General features: G+C 45.3%; 2 non-coding genes across 2 annotated transcripts; one reads left to right on the top strand and one right to left on the bottom strand.

Annotated features, from left to right (window-relative positions):
* Nucleotides 1–3,395: 3,395 nt before the first annotated feature.
* trnan-guu (transfer RNA asparagine (anticodon GUU)) lies at nucleotides 3,396–3,469 on the bottom strand. Its single transcript has one exon. It is a non-coding gene; the product is annotated as a tRNA-Asn (tRNA).
* A 1,737-nt stretch (nucleotides 3,470–5,206) lies between these two features.
* trnan-guu (transfer RNA asparagine (anticodon GUU)) lies at nucleotides 5,207–5,280 on the top strand. The gene has a single exon. It is a non-coding gene; the product is annotated as a tRNA-Asn (tRNA).
* Nucleotides 5,281–19,980: the final 14,700 nt, after the last annotated feature.

Below are 19,980 nucleotides of genomic sequence, written 5' to 3'. Positions count from 1 at the left end.
TCAAGATACACCAAACACGTCTCCCACTGCAGCCCAGCCAGAACACGATCCATAAGTTGCTGGAACGTGGCCGGCGCGTTGCAAAGCCCAAACGGCATCACATTCCACTCAAAGAGCCCTTTCCGTGTGCAGAAAGCAGCAGCTTTGCGGGCCCTTGGTGTCATCTCCACCTGCCAGTAGCCTGATGTTAAGTCCAATGTGCTGAAGTACTTGGCAGTGGAGAGCGTGTCTAGAGTGTCCTGGATGCGTGGTAAGGGATAAGCGTCCTTGATAGTCCGTTCATTTAAAGGTCGGTAATCCACACATAACCGTGAGCTCTGATCTTTCTTTCTTACCATGACGATCGGTGCGGCCCAGCTGCTGTTGCTGGGTTGGGCTACACCGTTCTCAAGGCTTTGCTGCACCTGTTGGTCTGCTGCAAGCTGTTTGTCACTGGCCATCCTGCGTGGCGGCTGTTTTATAGGTGGCCCAGGGGTGGTCAGGATATCGTGCTGCACAAGGCTAGTGCGGCCGAGATCGGTGGGCCCCGTGGAGAACACGTTGCTGTATGATTGCAGCAGGCTGGCCACCCTTCTATGGTCATCCTCTGACAGGCTGGCACAGCTCTCAGTGTAAAGGGACTGCAGGTGACTGGGGAAAGAAACAGAGTCAGAATTAAAAGGCTCGGACACTGTTAAGGCCTCCCTTTGCTGAAGCTCTACCTCTCCCATAACCTTTGCTGGCTGAAGGAGGCCGGCCACAGACCCTTTCATTAGCGTGACAGGTGCAGTGCCAGGGTTGAAGACTCTGATGGGGATGTTGGTTGATTGCCGCGTCCGAACAACAATGTGGGCCACTAACACATGGTGCTTTTCGATGAAACTTTTGGTTGGGCTCAACATCATGTCTCCACTAGCTGCATGGCGGAGGCGGGCCGTGCCGGGCACTACATATTCACAACCCGACGCTAACACAGTTGTGCGGGCCACTCTGACAATATGCACCTGAAGCTGGTGGTTTGGGTTAAAACGGGGTACCTTTTCACCGAAGAGGGTTATCTCTCTGTGACCATAGTCCAGGTGGGCACGTGCCTGCCGCAGAAAAGGGTGCCCCAGGATAACCTCGGTGCCTTCAGCCGTGTCAGCTATGATGAAATTCACATTGGTAATCCTGCTTGCCACGAGCACTAGCAGACTGACTTCCCCCATGACTGTCAAGCCCTTGGGCCCGATGCCCTGTAAGACCTGTGCAGTGGACGGCTGAATCTGGGGTCTGGACTCGACAGGAATAGAGTCAAAGTGGTGGAGAGGCAGCACATTTCTCTGAGCAGCAGAGTCTAGCAGAGCACACATTTCCAGTCCATGTACTAGTATTTTAACACTCATTTCACCTTCCAGGCCGCTGGTGCAGGTAACCACGGTGCCGGGACGGAGAACTGGGGTCAGGTCGACACTCGGGGTGTGCGGTTTGGGTCGACGAGGAGAAGGGCAGTTCCTCTGTATATGTCCTACACCCGAACAGTTGTGACAGATGATCTCGGCTGAGGTCATCTCAACATTTCTGTTTTTCTTTGGCAGCCACTGCTGGCGAAATCTCGGTTTCCTGTTTGTTGGGTTGGAGGACCTCATAACTTCCCCTCCTAGTTCATCACACAGCATCACACCTGTATCTTCGCGTACCGTTGCTGCCCTGGCTCTCCGCTCTGATGAACCGCGTTGACCTGGCTGCATCAGCTGGGTGACCGCTCTGGCAGCCCTTCTGGTCGTCTCGTACCGGTGTGCTACTTCGTATCCTCTGGCCAGGGTGCGTGGCTGCTCCTCCAGTAGTCTTTGAACCACTTCAGCATCAGCCAAGGCGTTAGTGAAGATCTCCACACTGATGGCGTCCTGTTCCCGCTCTGTACGATCTGCATACACAATGGAAACTTTTTCGTAGATATCATCCCTCAGACTGTGCAGAGCCTCACTCGTCCCTCTCACTCTCTGTCTCAGTTCAATGCCTATGGCTGCTGCATGCTCCGAACATGGCCCATAGGCGGCATCCACTTCATCCACAATACACTGGTAACTCCACCGAGTAGATCTGGGGTTTTTGTGGACAATAGCACCAGCAGCACCAGTCAGGCTAAATCTGAGCTGCACGGCCATGGTCTTCTCTGACCAGTGGTTGGCCTGAGCACAGCTCTCAAACAGGTAGAGAAAGCCTTTCCATGACCCCGACCCATCAAAACGACCTGGCTGTAAGGTGGGGATTCTCTCTCTCTGCCCATACTGTTCATCATCGCTACTGTCCATAAAATCACCGCCACACATCATGTGAGAGGAAGGACGTTGTGGGGCAGGCTCGGCCCTTCTCCAGCTAGGCTGTGAATATCCTCTGGAGTCATGCTCTTTACCCCGGTGAAATGGTGCATCACTGGGAGGGGCAGAGTAACAACCATTAGCCCGTTCTGCATAAACGTGTCTCACAGACTGGGACATACAAGGTGTGAAGGGGGGCACAGAAGACTGGGAGACTGGTGTATGGGCCAGAGTGGCTGGGTTCATGCTGGCATGCACATTGTTTGCAGGGGAAAAGGGGTTCGCTGGCCATCCATCAAAAGTCTGTTTAAAGTCATTGTTCATGTCGTAATGTACGGCTACAGCTGGGGTAGAAACCATATTTCCAGGGCCAACCCAACAGTATTGAGGGGGAACCATAGACTCACCGACCGCTGCGCCGTCCTGCTTTGCTGGCGTGTGGAAGGGATTAGTCAGGGCTGAGGGTGGTGGGGTCGGTAGCCATGTCCCGCTGAGCAGCGCTGTCTTTGGACGGGCTGCCGCTTCTCCTGCGGCTAGCTCCGTTGCTCCGGCGGTTAGCTCCATGCCAACTAGAAACGGGTTATAACTCTCCCCGCCGGCGACACATCTGCTGCCAGTTGAATCAACAGAGTCCGTTATGTCCATTAAAAACGGATTGGTGCTTACGTTTGGGCTAATGAGCTCCCCGTGTCTTTCAAAAAAATTGCCGCGTGTCGCCATGCTCTCTCGCGTTCACAGCTCTTCTTCTCACTTTTAGCCAACTTTTAAGTCCCGGACGAGCCCCCAGTGTTACCTTCTTAACCCCCTGCCTCCGAACCGTAGTAAGGAGCTGGTCTTTATTTTCTGGCTCGTTACCGGTAACTGGCAATCGTAGGGTCCGGGCCAAAGTGTGGGGCGAAATGAGAACGGAGTCAAGGCTTTTTTGTGCGAAACGCAGGTTTTATTCGTTTTCTTCCATCAATCTTTTTTTATCGACTCTCTCCCTACACACGTACGTCACACACACACAGACACCGTCTTAAAGGGGCAGGGCTGGACGGTGACACCGTGTTCTGAAGACATGGCAGCAATATGTTTAAGATATCAACGATTTATTGATTTATTGGTGAAACTACTCGTCCCTGGGTGGAGTCGAACCACCAACCTTTCAGTTAACAGCCGAACGCGCTGGCCGATTGCGCCACAGAGACTCTGTCAGCAACATTCACAGCCCTTATAACCCGTATCAACGCGACGTGTATTTGGAATGTTTTGGAGGTGCACGTCAGGCTACGGCGTAGGGGTCCACATCCACGTCGTAGCTACATCGTCGAAATGACGGAGAAGTATAAACTACGTTTTAGAGATCAGTAAGTCTAGAGTGTGCCCTGTGTGGCCTCTGCTACATGCTGAGTCAGCCCAAAGTTGTCCAGAGTGTTACTCAGGTCTTTAGTCCCTTTGTCCTGAGGGTTGTCCATGTGGATGTTAAAATCACCAACAATAATTACACAGTCAAAATCAACACAGATCATAGACAGCAGTTCACTGAGGTCATCAAAAAAGTCTGCACATTATCTGGGGGGCCTGTAAACATTCAGAAACAGGACTCCGGATGAGGCCTTGAGCTGTATAGCCATATATTCAAGGGACTGAAAACTTCCAGGAGATAACTGCTGACACTGAAATGATTCATTAAATAAGACTGCGACCCCTCCTCCTCTCCTGCTCACTCTGGCCTCACTGATAAAACTGTAACCTGGAGGTGTCGACTCAATGAGAACAGCAGCTCTGTTATTTTGGTTAATTAAGAACATTTTCCCAGCTAAATAGACTCATAGATATGAACAGTATCCACAACATTTTATTCTGTCAGCTGACAACAGCAGAAGATTTACCAACAGCTGCTAATGATGAGGGAAATGTTTTCTATTTCCATAAATCACCTTCATTTTTTGTCCTTTTCAGCAGCCGCTGATCACTCCCAACCTCAGAGACCGACTGAGAGTCGACGAGCAGACAGCAGAGGATGGATCAGCGTCTTCTCTAAACTGGGACTAGCAGGAGGATTAATAGCAGTTGCAGTAGCTCTGTTGATTATACTCATCTCGAGTCGTTGTTTCACTAATTCAAACTAAAAATCAGTGCCTGAGAGGCTCCTGCAGAAAAGAACCTTAATAACCTCTAATCATTCCAGTAGATGGTAGTAATGCTCCTCACACAGCTGATGTGTTCGCTGACATCAAACTGTAGTGGTTCACAGGAAGTGATGTTTTTCTTTCTAATGACACAGACAGTCAGTGGGTCTACATGATGAGATTAACTCGATTATAGCTATAGTTGGGTTATGCTCCTTATCTGAGCAAGGGTAATTATCCTTGGATATATGGCGGTGAATGAATCGAATCACTGGTACAAAGCACGTCTCAGTACGACAGGTGGCGCTGTGCCCATTTCATCTATCGCTAATAGAGCAACTTCCGGTTGACGTCTTCACCACCACCACCAACAACAGCAAAACTAAGGCAGAGCAAGATGAAGCTACGTCCTCTACATTTTGTTTGTGATGAGCATGTGCAGACTTTTTTAAGACTTTTTTGATGACCTCAGTGAACTGCTGTCTATGATCTGTGTTGATTTTGACTGTGTAATTATTGTTGGTGATTTTAACATCCACATGGACAACCCTCAGGACAAAGGGACTAAAGACCTGAGTAACACTCTGGACAACTTTGGGCTGACTCAGCATGTAGCAGAGGCCACACAGAATAGGGGGCACACTCTAGACTTACTGATCTCTAAAACGTAGTTTATACTTCTCCGTCATTTCGACGATGTAGCTACGACGTGGATGTGGACCCCTACACCGTAGCCTGACGTGCACCTCCAAAACATTCCAAATACACGTCGCGTTGATACGGGTTATAAGGGCTGTGAATGTTGCTGACAGAGTCTCTGTGGCGCAATCGGCCAGCGCGTTCGGCTGTTAACCGAAAGGTTGGTGGTTCGAGTCCACCCAGGGACGAGTAGTTTCACCAATAAATCGTTGATATGTTAAACATATTGCTGCCATGTCTTCAGAACACGGTGTCACCGTCCAGCCCTGCCACTTTAAGACGGTGTCTGTGTGTGTGTGTGTGACGTACGTGTGTAGGGAGAGAGTCGATAAAAAAAGATTGATCGAATAAAACCTGCTTTCCGCACAAAAAAGCCTTGACTCCGTTCTCATTTCGCCCCACACTTTGGCCCGGACCCTACGATTGCCAGTCAAAATAAAGACCAGCTCCTTACTACGGTTCGGAGGCAGGGGGTTAAGAAGGTAACACTGGGGGCTCGTCCGGGATTTAAAAGTTGGCTAAAAGTGAGAAGAAGAGCTGTGAACGCGAGAGAGCATGGCGACACGCGGCAATGTTTTTGAAAGACACGGGGAGCTCATTAGCCCAAACGTAAGCACCAATCCGTTTTTAACGGACATAACGGACTCTGTTGATTCAACTGGCAGCAGATGTGTCGCCGGCGGGGAGAGTTATAACCCGTTTCTAGTTAGCATGGAGCTAACCGCCGGAGTAACGGAGCTAGCCGCAGGTGAAGCGGCAGCCCGTCCAAAGACAGCGCTGCTCAGCGGGACATGGCTACCGACCCCACCTCCCTCAGCACTGACTAATCCCTTCCACACGCCAGCAAAGCAGGACGGCGCAGCGGTCGGTGAGTCTATGGTTCCCCCTCAATACTGTTGGGTTGGCCCTGGAAATATGGTTTCTACCCCAGCTGTAGCCGTACATTACGGCATGAACAATGACTTTAAACAGACTTTTGATGGACGGCCAGCGAACCCCTTTTCCCCTGCAGTAGCAGAGGCCACACAGAATAGGGGGCACACTCCAGACTTACTGATCTCTTTGGCGCAATCGGCCAGCGCGTTCGGCTGTTAACTGAGAGGTTGGTGGTTTGAGCCCACCCAGGGACGAGCAGGTTTACCGACAGGTCCTTGATAACTTACACATACTGCTGCCATGTCTTCAGAACATGGTCTGCACTTGTCTTTCTATGGGCTGCATCCTCATCCTTCACAACCAAACTGAACATTCTTCCTAATTCTAACCAGTTGTATGTAAATCGAAAGCCAAGCTGTCAGGCTCTGTGGTTATAGTGCTCCAATAACCTTTCATTCCCATTCTCGCCGCTCAAATAAAGATTGGTGGACTGACAACTGGAGGAGTGGTAGTCAACCTCCACGGCTGGCCGAGGTGCCCTTGAGGAGGGCTCCGTGCCCCCCCTGCTCCCCGGGCGCTGTGATTGGCTGTCCCACCGCTCCAGTGTGTGGCATCTGTCTCCATGAGTGTGTGACCCTGTGCATGTGTGTGTTCAACAGGTACCAACCTGGATGGGCCACATGCGGAGGAGTCATTTTAAATTAAATAATTTTAGTTATTTACACATCCCCTATCATTCAAATGGTTATTAGTATGCCATGAGACTAAAGTGAAAGAAAGTTTACCTGTTTTGACAATAATTAAAACCAGATTAATTCTGCGGGAGGCTCCCTGGTGTCAGTTTCTCCTGAAATGCCTCAAGTCAAGATGAAGCACAGGTCTGCTACTCAGGCTTTGTGGACTCTTCTTTTATAATGAACCATTACACAGAAAACTGTGAAAATGTGGTTCCTCCTCTCCAGTACCCCCGAATAGACCTTACCAGGGAGGCTGAGGAGTGTGATCCCGTTTTTCCCGTCCGACACAAACATTCTTACAATTTGAATTTATTGAAGTCTGTTCAAAATGAAAAATGTGTTTTTATGTCCAACAACATTCTTTTAAATATTTGATGCTAATGATAAAAGCTCCACGATGTCAGATTTTATGTTCAAAGCAGAACATGTGAAACAGCATAAAAAGTCAACATTGACTGAACAGCATACATGTGTAACTGTGCTGTCGACACAGTGATGTAAACACTAGATAAAGAGAGAGAATGAGCTTTTTACTGTCGGACTCTGTTGACTAAAGTGAGGACAGAAAACAACAGACTGAGCGAACAAAGAGAAAATCAGGAACATGCAGGGAAATCTTGCCCCACAGCTGAAAGTTTCTCCTTTAAACAGAGAAGTTTCAGTATTTTTCTGTTTTCACCACACTGCTGAATGAGTTCAGGCGTTGATGCTGATCAGTGTTTCCTGAATTGTTCTGTTCTGTTGAAGAGTACTTTTAGTTGTAAATGATGTTGTCAGATTGGTAAATAAAATCTACTCTTTGTTCCACTGTCTTCATATAGAAAGTCCAAGATCTTTAATCCTTCCGCAGGCAAGAGGAAAATTGTGCGTCCAGAGTGGAGTCCTCCTGTTAGACACTAATCCATATGCTGATGTACATTCCAGCTGTCGTGACACTAAACAGTGAAATTAATCTTTTAACACCTGTAAAATCTATTCATGGTTCAAATGTTTTGACCTGTTTTGACTCCTCCTGTAAGCATGTAGTGTTCTAACCCTTCACACTGTGGGGTCAATGCTTGTTTCATTCAAAAAGGAGTGTATCAACTCTATGTAAGCACAGTGCATAAATATGTACAATAAAAGGTGATATCAAACCCTCAACAATATAAGAAATACCTTATTTGTCCTTGGAAGAATAACTTTAGAAGAAAATTACCTTTTAATTGACAAGTAAAACTGTTTCTTATTTTGATAAAAGAATCCAAACAAATTTAGTTTTTTTATTTTTACAATGTTTTATTTTATTTAAACACATAAATCAATGTAATAATAATTTTTGTAGGAACATATTCATATTCTTATTTGAATGACACAATAATGCTCTTAACAGTTGTGAGAACAATGCACTGATACTTTCAGTCAGTGCAGTTGTTCAGGATGAAAAGATAGAGCCGTACAAAAGATATCTACATTTTAAGTATTTTTATTGATGTTACTGTAACAGGATGTATAGAGATTTCATTGGTTGACTAGTCTTATGTGCGAATACTAAATGCTGCCGCTACTTTCTCTCTTGATGTTGTTGTCGGCGATGTTTTGGCGTCATATATTTTTTGAAGCGCCTCCACATTGAAGGCAGCTCTGGTCTTTCTTCTGAGGGGTTAAACTTGTCCACTGCTTGTTCTGGTACTGCAAGTTTAAGAGACATGTCTTCTGTGGCATGTAAGGGGTTTGATGTTGGAGAGTCCTCTCAATGTTTAGAGGTTGGTTCCATTTCGATGATAATGAAAGTTCTTTCTTGATTGTTTCCTGGAAGTGGTTCCTGGACAACGATCTGTGATGAAATGTCCTCGGTGTCTTGAGGTTCCTGGATGACTTCAGGCTGGTCGTTCTCTATAATGGTCTCTACCGTCTTTTTGTTTTTGCACCGACGCTTTCTAGAAGAAACTTTCTCTTTCGGTGGCTCTGAGACATCTTTTGGTTGTGGGACTAATTCCATTTCGATGTCACTCACCAGTTCTGGGACCACGTCTGGTTGTGGCACTCCAGCCTGATGAGCCAAATCTGATGGAATCACTTCCTGTGAGTCTTCAGAAGCCCTTTCTATTTCTTTTTCTTCCACAGGTTCGGAAATCTTCTCTGGTTCCTGTATATGGATCGGTGATGAAATGTCCTCCGTGTTTTGAGGTTCCTGGATGACTTCCGGCTGGTTCTTTACAATGGTTTCTGGCGTCTTTTTGTTCTTGCGCCGATGCTTCTTTGATGTAACGTTCTCTTTTGGTGGCTCAGGGATCCCTTGTGGTTCTGTTTTGTTGACTCCCTCCACTTCTAGATTCGATACTTCCACTTGTGAAGCCAGCTCTTCTACTATTACGTTCATTGGTGGAAGACATATCTTATCTAAATGGAGTTCTGGGAGGATGTACAGCTCTGTTCTTTCTTCTGGCTTGATGATTACGGATAGAAACACAGCCTTCATAAGTTCTGCCACCTTCTTTTCCTGTGTCTTTGTTGCCTCCTCCTGTGCCTTTAGTTTGGAGGCAAGATCAATATTGGAGGCAAGAGCAATATTGGAGGCAGTCTTTTCTTTGAGTTATTCTTTCAAGCTCTCTAGCTCTTTCACAACTGACTGATATTCAGTTTCAGATACTGGTGGTTTCAGTGTTTCACAAAATTCTGCAATGACTTCATTGCATTCCTTGAGCTCCTGCTCACACTTTTCACGGAGATGACGCTCACATGTCAAACTGTTTTCCAGGTCCTTCAGTTTTTCCTCCGAAATGGAGCAGCTATTCTCTGCTGTTGCGTTATGGTGTTTTTCCCCCCTCTTTTCCCTCTTTTCTTTCTTCTCAAACCCCAGCTGGTCGAGGCGGATGGCCACCCTTCCTGAGTCTGGTTCTGCCAGAAGTTTCTTCCTGTTAAAAGGGAGTCGTTCCTTTCCACAGTCGCCTCAGGCACGCTCAGGACGGGAGATTGGACTGAAGACAAGTTTCGGTGCAATCTGTTGGTTTCCTTAGCTAGGATATTAATTTTTTGAATTGGCTCTATATGAATTAATTGGATTATGATTAGAATGAATTGAATTCCAATTGGCTTGAATTGGACTATTTTACTTAAGTACCTTGAGATGACAATTGTTGTAATCTGGCGCTATATAAATAAAATTGAATTGAATTGAAATTGAAATACAGCCTTCATAAGTTCTGCCACCTTCTTTTCCTGTGTCTTTGTTGCCTCCTTCTGTGCCTTTAGTTTGGAGGCAAGAGCAATATTGGAGGCAGTCTTTTCTTTGAGTTGTTCTTTCAAGCTCTCTAGCTCTTTCACAACTGACTGATATTCAGTTTCAGATACTGGTGGTTTCAGTGTTTCACAAAATTCTGCAATGACTTCATTGCATTCCTTGAGCTCCTGCTCACACTTTTCACGGAGATGACGCTCACATGTCAAACTGTTTTCCAGGTCCTTCAGTTTTTCCTCCGAAATGGAGCAGCTATTCTCTGCTGCGACTCTTCTGCCTTTTTCTCGTGTTAGAAAGAAATTCTTTTTCAGCAGCTTAGTCCTGACAATATCCATCCGGTGATATAAATAGTTGATCTTGTCCTTATTATGTTGGTAAGATTTCTGTAATTTCTCTGATCCATAATCTTCGTCGGCAGCAGAGGCATTAGAGGGAATCTCCTCGGTTTGTGAAATTGGAAACTTCCAGGTGACGCAACGAACTTTGGAGGCCTGGGGATGATCCTGCACAAGCTGGACGTCCTCGGAATGAGGAGTCACAGCCGCAGCAGAGACCTGGGATTGTTCCTTTTCCAACAGCTCATTTTCTGAGCTTGATGTTAAAATTTCTGATCTGTTGGTGGGTTCCTCCAAACCTTTGTTACTGCCAAAAGTAATGTTATATTTATAGGAGTCCTGGGATTGTTCTTTTTCAAACTGGTCATTTCCTTGGCTTGATGTTAAAATTTCCTGCCTGTTGGTGGGTTCCTTATAACTTTCGTTACTGCCAAAAGTAATGTTATATTTGTTGGAGGCCTGGGCTTGTTTGTCGGTTTTTGAATTTGGAAACTTCCACGTGACGCGACAAACTTTGGAGGCCTGGGGATGATCCTGCACAAGCTGGACGTCCTCGGAATGAGGAGTCACAGCCGCAGCAGAGACCTGGGATGGTTCTTTTTCCTCTTCCTCATTTACTGTTTGAGGAGACGGGGAATCCTCCGAGGCCTGGCATTGTTCTTTTTCCAAAAGGTCATTTTCTGACTTGTTGAAGGGTTCCTCATAACTTTCATTATCACCAAAAGTAATGGTATATGTGTAGAAATCCTCAGGTAAATCGTCGTCTACCATGTCACACCACTGAAGTTGAGCAGATGATATCTTGGTTTGACTCATTTTGCTTGTTGTTTTTAAGAGCTTGTCAAAATGACTATTTAAGATAGTAATAAAGTGTTGTTTTTAAGAGTTTGTCAAAATGACTATTTATAATAGTAATTAAGTGTTGTTTTTTTAGGCGATGTGAAAATCGTTTACTGTGACTTTCAAATTTGCTTCTAAAACTGGACGTGTTTCTTCAGATAAACTCCCGACGAACTGTGAAAAAGGAGTGAAAATGTCTGGCCTATATAACATTTGTGAAGTCAAACAACATCAGAGGTGACATCAATTGTGATGTCAAACAACATCAGTGATGACATCACAATTTAGTGATAAGACTAAAAAAGAGCAATGGCGCTCCGTTCTCAGCCACCATCTTGTGTGTTGTTTTGCGCTCTTGTTCAGTTTTACGATTATACATTTTTAAACTTTTTTTCTGTGAAATCTCAAAATATTATTGTCCAGGTCAGTTTTAATGCATTAATTGTATGTTATGGTACTCACAACTGCTTTCTTCATGCCTCCACTGGAAAATTGGATCTTATTCTGTGATGATCTGCAGGTTTGAAGGCCTCTGTTTTGTCTCTCGTCTGGTCTGGTCTGAAATTGCAGTCCGGATTCCAGAATGTTGATTTTTGTTCTCTGTTAATCACTTGATGACTTCAGCTGAATACTTCATGTCACTGTCACGTTGCAAGGTCCACTTCTGCCAGTTTTTCAGCAACCAGTGTAATGTTTCCCACCAGCAGTGTTTACCAAGACAGAGTAATGTCAGTTTTTAAAATGTTTCCAAGATAAGCCTTTTTCCACATTTGATATGTTTTTCCTGCAATTCCATTCAGTTTTATTTATATAATGCTAAATTACAACAAATGTCATCTCAGGGCATTTCAATGATATAATCCAATTAAGGCCAATTTGAGTCATATTCCAATTAATTAATTTAAAAGTGAATCCAATTCATTCACACAGAGCCAATTCAAAAACAATTTACTGACTAAGAAACCAACAGATTGCACCAAAACTTCTCTTCAGTCCAGTCTCCCAAACTTTTAATATATCTAATTAGATATAACTTTGGAAGTCCCATTTTGAAAGTGGACTTTTAAGCCTTGAAATAAGTGATTTTTAGGTGGCTAGAATAGAATAGAAAAATACTTTATTCATCCCCCAGTCAGGGAAATTCAAATCAAGTAGCTCATAAAATCATAAATATTTGCAATGATTGTGTGTTAATCCCAATAACATGTTCAAGTCTCTGTAACAGAATTCTGTGATCGATCGTATCAAATGCAACACTGAGATCCAACAGGACAAATACAGAAACAAGTCCGCTATCAGAGGCTAAGAGGAGATCATTGGTAACTTTTACCAGTGCTGTTTCTGTGCTATGATGCACACTGAATCCTGACTGAAACTCTTCAAAGAGATTATTTCTATGTAAATGATCAAAGTTGTTCTGCAACTAGTTTTTCAGGAACTTTAGACAAAGGGAGATTAGATATAGGTCGATAATTAGCCAATACACACTGCTCAACAAAAAAAAAGAAACTTTGAAAACAGATCTCAGTGGAAGAATCATACTGCATATCCAGGCAATGTGTGAAGGATGAAAGACCGCAATTGGCATTAATGATCAACGCAGACTGAATTCAAAGACACCCCTATCATGTGAAAAGGGCGAAAGGGCCATTGTAGCAACTGAAAATGATACCAAGTGGCCCCCATATGATTGCATGCATGCATTACAACATTGGGACATGCTTTTAATGGATCAACATACGGTGCCCTGAAGGGACATTTATCCCAAATGTGGAAAAGAGCATCACTGAACTTCTGAACAGTCAGATGCAACCCAACTGTATGAGTTTAACTAAGACATGTCCTAGAGGTTTTTTTTTTTTATTTTATTGGATTTATGTCAGAAACGTGTGGGGCCCATTCAGTGGTATAAATTGTGGTACAAGGCCAGAGTATACTGTCATGCTCTAGAAGGAACACAGGACCCACTGCACCAGTACATGGTCTCGCAAAAGGGGCCAAGGAGTTTAACCAGATATCCATGGGCAGCTGTTGTTCAGGTCTTTGTATCCTTCAGTGGATATGCAGAGTACTACAACATGCTCCTTGACTGGAACATGGGCCCAAGGAGAAACTGTTAAGCGCACAGGAGCCCAGAGGGTCATGTCATCAGTAGTGACACTGACCAGGGCAATATTGCAGTACCCAAGAATCAGAGAAGGCAGAAATTAAAAGGTGATGGTTTTATTCCAAGTAAATAAAATGCATCTTAAGCCACCGCCAGGACAGTCTGGTTGCCGCTGGACACATCCGCCAGGACAGTCTGGTTGCCGCTGGACACATCCGCCAGGACAGTCTGGTTGCCGCTGGACACATCCGCCAGGACAGTCTGGTTGCCGCTGGACACATCCGCCAGGACAGTCTGGTTGCCGCTGGACACATCCGCCAGGACAGTCTGGTTGCCGCTGGACACATCCGCCAGGACAGTCTGGTTGCCGCTGGACACATCCGCCAGGACAGTCTGGTTGCCGCTGGACACATCCGCCAGGACAGTCTGGTTGCCGCTGGACACATCCGCCAGGACAGTCTGGTTGCCGCTGGACACATCCGCCAGGACAGTCTGGTTGCCGCTGGACACATCCGCCAGGACAGTCTGGTTGCCGCTGGACACATCCGCCAGGACAGTCTGGTTGCCGCTGGACACATCCGCCAGGACAGTCTGGTTGCCGCTGGACACATCCGCCAGGACAGTCTGGTTGCCGCTGGACACATCCGCCAGGACAGTCTGGTTGCCGCTGGACACATCCGCCAGGACAGTCTGGTTGCCGCTGGACACATCCGCCAGGACAGTCTGGTTGCCGCTGGACACATCCGCCAGGACAGTCTGGTTGCCGCTGGACACATCCGCCAGGACAGTCTGGTTGCCGCTGGACACATCCGCCAGGACAGTCTGGTTGCCGCTGGACACATCCGCCAGGACAGTCTGGTTGCCGCTGGACACATCCGCCAGGACAGTCTGGTTGCCGCTGGACACATCCGCCAGGACAGTCTGGTTGCCGCTGGACACATCCGCCAGGACAGTCTGGTTGCCGCTGGACACATCCGCCAGGACAGTCTGGTTGCCGCTGGACACATCCGCCAGGACAGTCTGGTTGCCGCTGGACACATCCGCCAGGACAGTCTGGTTGCCGCTGGACACATCCGCCAGGACAGTCTGGTTGCCGCTGGACACATCCGCCAGGACAGTCTGGTTGCCGCTGGACACATCCGCCAGGACAGTCTGGTTGCCGCTGGACACATCCGCCAGGACAGTCTGGTTGCCGCTGGACACATCCGCCAGGACAGTCTGGTTGCCGCTGGACACATCCGCCAGGACAGTCTGGTTGCCGCTGGACACATCCGCCAGGACAGTCTGGTTGCCGCTGGACACATCCGCCAGGACAGTCTGGTTGCCGCTGGACACATCCGCCAGGACAGTCTGGTTGCCGCTGGACACATCCGCCAGGACAGTCTGGTTGCCGCTGGACACATCCGCCAGGACAGTCTGGTTGCCGCTGGACACATCCGCCAGGACAGTCTGGTTGCCGCTGGACACATCCGCCAGGACAGTCTGGTTGCCGCTGGACACATCCGCCAGGACAGTCTGGTTGCCGCTGGACACATCCGCCAGGACAGTCTGGTTGCCGCTGGACACATCCGCCAGGACAGTCTGGTTGCCGCTGGACACATCCGCCAGGACAGTCTGGTTGCCGCTGGACACATCCGCCAGGACAGTCTGGTTGCCGCTGGACACATCCGCCAGGACAGTCTGGTTGCCGCTGGACACATCCGCCAGGACAGTCTGGTTGCCGCTGGACACATCCGCCAGGACAGTCTGGTTGCCGCTGGACACATCCGCCAGGACAGTCTGGTTGCCGCTGGACACATCCGCCAGGACAGTCTGGTTGCCGCTGGACACATCCGCCAGGACAGTCTGGTTGCCGCTGGACACATCCGCCAGGACAGTCTGGTTGCCGCTGGACACATCCGCCAGGACAGTCTGGTTGCCGCTGGACACATCCGCCAGGACAGTCTGGTTGCCGCTGGACACATCCGCCAGGACAGTCTGGTTGCCGCTGGACACATCCGCCAGGACAGTCTGGTTGCCGCTGGACACATCCGCCAGGACAGTCTGGTTGCCGCTGGACACATCCGCCAGGACAGTCTGGTTGCCGCTGGACACATCCGCCAGGACAGTCTGGTTGCCGCTGGAGGCCTCTTTCAGTGTGGTCATGAGGTCATTTAATCTTGCGCTGCCATTTGACGCCTTAACTTCAACTTCATTTGTTTCCAGTTGCACTGAAAGAAACAGGCATCCAAACCAATTCAATACACCTTAATTGCCACGTCCCACTGCTTTGACCTGGAACTTTGTTAGCTTAACCAAGTTATCCACATTGTTGTAATAACTGAGAACAAGAACAAGGCTTTCTCAGGAGCTGCTTCAAACACCAAATGAAGCTTTCCCCACACCACAGAAATTTTATTGCAATTTTTTTTGCAAATATTTTTATGCTTTGAATTAAACAGTTACATATAATTTCCAAATATTAAATTGTTCTGCTGTAAGAAGCCAGGACAAATGTTCAGTTGGTCACAGAACCTGCTCACCTTCTTCAACATTTTTCACCAACATGGAATCCATCGACTTAAGAAGGCTAAGGTTTGTCTTGGGAGAAACATCATTGGATGACCAGTCTGTAAGGAAACCAAGGAGTTATTGTCAGAAAGAAGCTCAAAAGAGTTGATACTATTTATTTACTGACCATTTCCATTCCTCTGCAGCACATAAGATCTTCCATTTGTTCCAACAACTGGCAAACACCAGCCTATGGACAGATAATTCATTAAAGTTTCATGTTTCTGCAACTTCATGGAACAACATAAACAACCTCACCCTGACACATCAGATTACCATAAAACCCATTACAACCAAAAACTAATTATACAAGGGAAATATATATATTTACGTAAAGAACACTAAAACACAAACCTCTGGTTAACCATATTGTCAGACCACAAATTATCTGGACCCAAACAGCTCCCATTGCTTCAGTTTAAACACAAAAATGCAACAGGCAAGTTTTAAAAAGTTCATCATGCAGGTATCCCAGCTGTTCCTCATAGGTCTAATTGGCTTTCAACTCAGAGAAGACATGCAGGATTCGATGTACTTTGGAATTTGGAAATATGGACTCATAATCATGTAATTTATCATATTTGTTTCACAAAGTGGGTAAAGAAATCACAGCAACCTTAGCTTTATTTTGCTGCTTTGTTACAAAGAACAAACAATTATGTAGTTGATTAAACTGAAGAAAATGTTTTATTTGAATGAGGCATAAAGTACTTTTATGCCTTATTAAATCAATTATGAAATAAAGCTTTAATATTTCACTTTTTAGTTAAAATATAAGTGAAGAGATAATGGAGTATATCTAATCAACTTAAGATGGTGTTTTCTTTGATTTCTCAGTCTGAACTTCTAAGTTCCCAGTTGTTATTGAATGCAGCATCAAGTTTTCCTGTGACAGACATATGATCAAACCAATCAGATTACTGAACTCTTACCTATAATTCCTATAATACTTGATTCCAGGTGCTTTTTCTGTGCACAAGTGAGTTTAACACAATAAAGAAACAAGGTTTGTCCTTAAAAGATACCTGAGAAATAGTTGCATTACTGTGGTAAAAGCTCTCCAATCTCATAAATACCTGATACAGTAATTTTGAATATAGGGAATTGTTAGATCAGAACTAGGACATGTTCTTGATAAATACTTTACTTTACTTCTCTGCTAAATTTCTTCTTATGTCTTTTCGGCAAAAATTAAAATAAGACCAAATGTTGGTAATGAATCAAGAAAAATTCAAATGACTCCTCTGTGAATCATGATTTGGTGTTTTGTTTTTGTTTTTTTCACTGAATCACAATGAAAATTTGAGATATTTCACAATGAAAATACAGTTTAGCAGAAGCCGGTGTAAAAAGTCATGGTCAGCTGTCTTCATCTGGAGAAAATGTTGGTTGTCGTAAAAAGTGGAACCAGAATTGGCAACTTTTAATGAAAGAAATTTGTTCTTTAAATTAAATGTAAAATATTCACACCCACCTGTGCTCTAATTCAAGTGTTCAGATGCCCCAAATAACCAATAAATTACAGTTTTGTATCATAAAGTTTTTTCCTGAGAATCATTGATCAGGTCAAAAATATATTTCTTAATGCCAGCTTTTCAAACAGCTCCAACACTTGGCATTCCAGATCCTCATGAACCTTTCATACAGGCAGTTGATGAGAAGCATGGTTGTATGACATCTGTTCTTATGCAGGAACATGGGGGCAGGCAAAGGCCAGTGGCGTATTTCTCAGCAAAATTGGACTCTGTGGCTGCAGGCCTGCCTGGTTGTCTTCTTGCTGTTGCAGCTGCAGAGAAAGCTGTCCTGGCCTCTCTTGATATTGTAGGCTACACTAATTTGACTGTTTTGGTTCCTCAGTAATGCAACAACTAAAGTACTGCTGACAGAAATAATTCCTAGATGGGGCATTCTAGAGATGATCAGCAGTGATAATGGCAGTCACTTTGTAAACACAGCATTGACTGAGGTTGGTAAGTTCCTTGGAATAAGCTTGCACACAACATTGTGCTTATCATCCACAGAGTGGAGGTGCTGCGGAAAGAGAAAGTGGTACATTAAAGACCAAGTTAGCCAAATGTTGTGACGAAACGGGTCTGCCATGGACAAAAGCATTACCAATTGTGCTCACCTTTATGAGGATGAGAATCAGAGCTCGAGTGAATCTCAGCCCATTTGAGATTTTATTTGGCAGACCTCCTAACCTGGGATTGGGACCTGTAACCAGACCCCTCCCTTCCACAACTGTCAGCAGTAAAGGCTGTACTCCACCAGTGTGTTAAGTGCTAGTAACCTCTGACACCGAAGAATGAACCATCCTTACTGAGACCTGCAATGAAGCGACGTGGTGATCACACGTGCGAACCATGGCAGAAACTGTTTATTATTTGTATTTTCTTATTTAAAACCAGCATGTGCACATTTTATCTTGATTTCACAGGAAGAAGAAAAGAGAACTCTCCCTGGGGCTCCCGCCATCTCCTCTGGGTTTGTTTACGTTACTGCACTGGACGCCTCGTGGCGCCTATCTCTGCCACTCCAGGTTTGGGCATCTGAAACCGACTCCCTTTCGATCGGCCGGGGTCGACGTAGGCCATCGTCCCGCACTTCTGAGTGGCGTTCGCCCATCCCTTGATGGACCAACTGATACCATCTTCAACTGCTATTCACATGGAACCCTCCTTCGTTCTACTACCACCAAGATCTGAAACCTATGCCCTTTCGAAGATTTTAAGCTTCTGTTTGCACCTCTCTCACTAGAGCAGGAAAGGGCCAAATCAAGTGTGGCAGACCATTATTATCTCCAGAAGGAGGAGAATCAGATCCCCCCTGCAAAAGGCCAACATCTAGTGTGCCCCCTGATGTGAGAATTTTCCCATTTTCCAACATGGGAAACCCAACAAACACTGCACAGGCAATCATTTCACCCATGTCTATTTCGTGAAATGTGATGTCCATCTTTGCCTGAACAAGGAGAGAAACTGTTTTCAGGCCTACCACAATACAAAATAAGATGTGGTGTACCAAAAAATAAACAAATCTAAGTGAAAGGTTCCTCTTCCACCACACTGGTTCCGCTGGTGGGTTTGTCATCGCTGCGTGATAGCTTTATTTCAGCAGATACAGAATATGTATGACATTGTTTTGCAATATGGAAAAAATGTTCTGTTGCTTGTTTGAAATTACTTTAAGAAAAGTTTAAAGGAAACTCAAAGTTTAATGAGTTAAAAATGTTGTGTTGTAAGGGTTTTTGTTTGTTTAAGGTAAACAAACTGAGCGATGAATTACACATCAATACCAGATATATCAAATATGATACGTATTAAAAATCATATATGCAAATGTATATAAATTTTTTTTGGTTGTTAGAAGGTTCAACAAACACAAATGTTTTTAAAAAAACATTTTTTTCTGACAGTTATTTCATGGCTCAGGCTTTACAGGGAATTATCTAACAAAATAAAGACCCGAGTACACAAAAAAGTTAAAGAATTGTAAGATAGGGGAGACTGGGTGTGGTGGAAATTTTAGTAATGCACAGAGTCATTTTGCACAGAGTTATTTTCTTAAGATAACTTTAATAGATGCTTTAATGATAATAAGATAAGATTGATAAGATGCTTTAATAATAATATCTTGCAAGAGAGAACAATACAGTATAAAATACTGAGTTGCTCAAACCACAAAAGGCAAAAAACACACAGTTATATTGCCCACTTATCACATCATCTCTCTTTGGGTATAGTTGATTGTTCTTCTATCTTTCCTCCCCAACCATCAGTTGAGGTTGCCCCCTTAAAGTGCAGCTATCTCATTATAACTGTCAGGTCTCACCGAGACTCTTAGGTCTTTGTATATTGTCTTGTCACTTCCTGTTTTATTTTGAAATTAACAACTCCTCTCGTTTCAGATAACTTGCTCTTCCTCCCGTGCCATGTGTCTCATTGTCTTCCCTTGTAGGTACCAGATGTGCTCGGGTTACCAGATCTGCTCGGGGCCCTGCGCCTGTTTGGGTTTACCCCACTATTTACATTTTATGAATGCCAATATGAGGTTATTTAATAGAAACTCCAACTGTATTACAAACTACATTGCGTCCCATTTCATAAGAATCAGAAGTGCCCGGGGTGAAGTCCCTTTCGAAAGATAATGCTGGATTTCTTTGTAAAAGCCATCCATGTTTCCTACTTCTTCAGTAAGTTGTCCGGACCAATCACATTCCCTTA

This window comes from Leuresthes tenuis, unplaced genomic scaffold (genome assembly GCF_036924035.1).
Source record: "Leuresthes tenuis unplaced genomic scaffold, fLeuTen1.0.hap1 SCAF_19, whole genome shotgun sequence".
NCBI classification, from domain to species: domain Eukaryota; kingdom Metazoa; phylum Chordata; class Actinopteri; order Atheriniformes; family Atherinopsidae; genus Leuresthes; species Leuresthes tenuis.
This window is presented reverse-complemented; position numbering and strand designations above follow the sequence as displayed.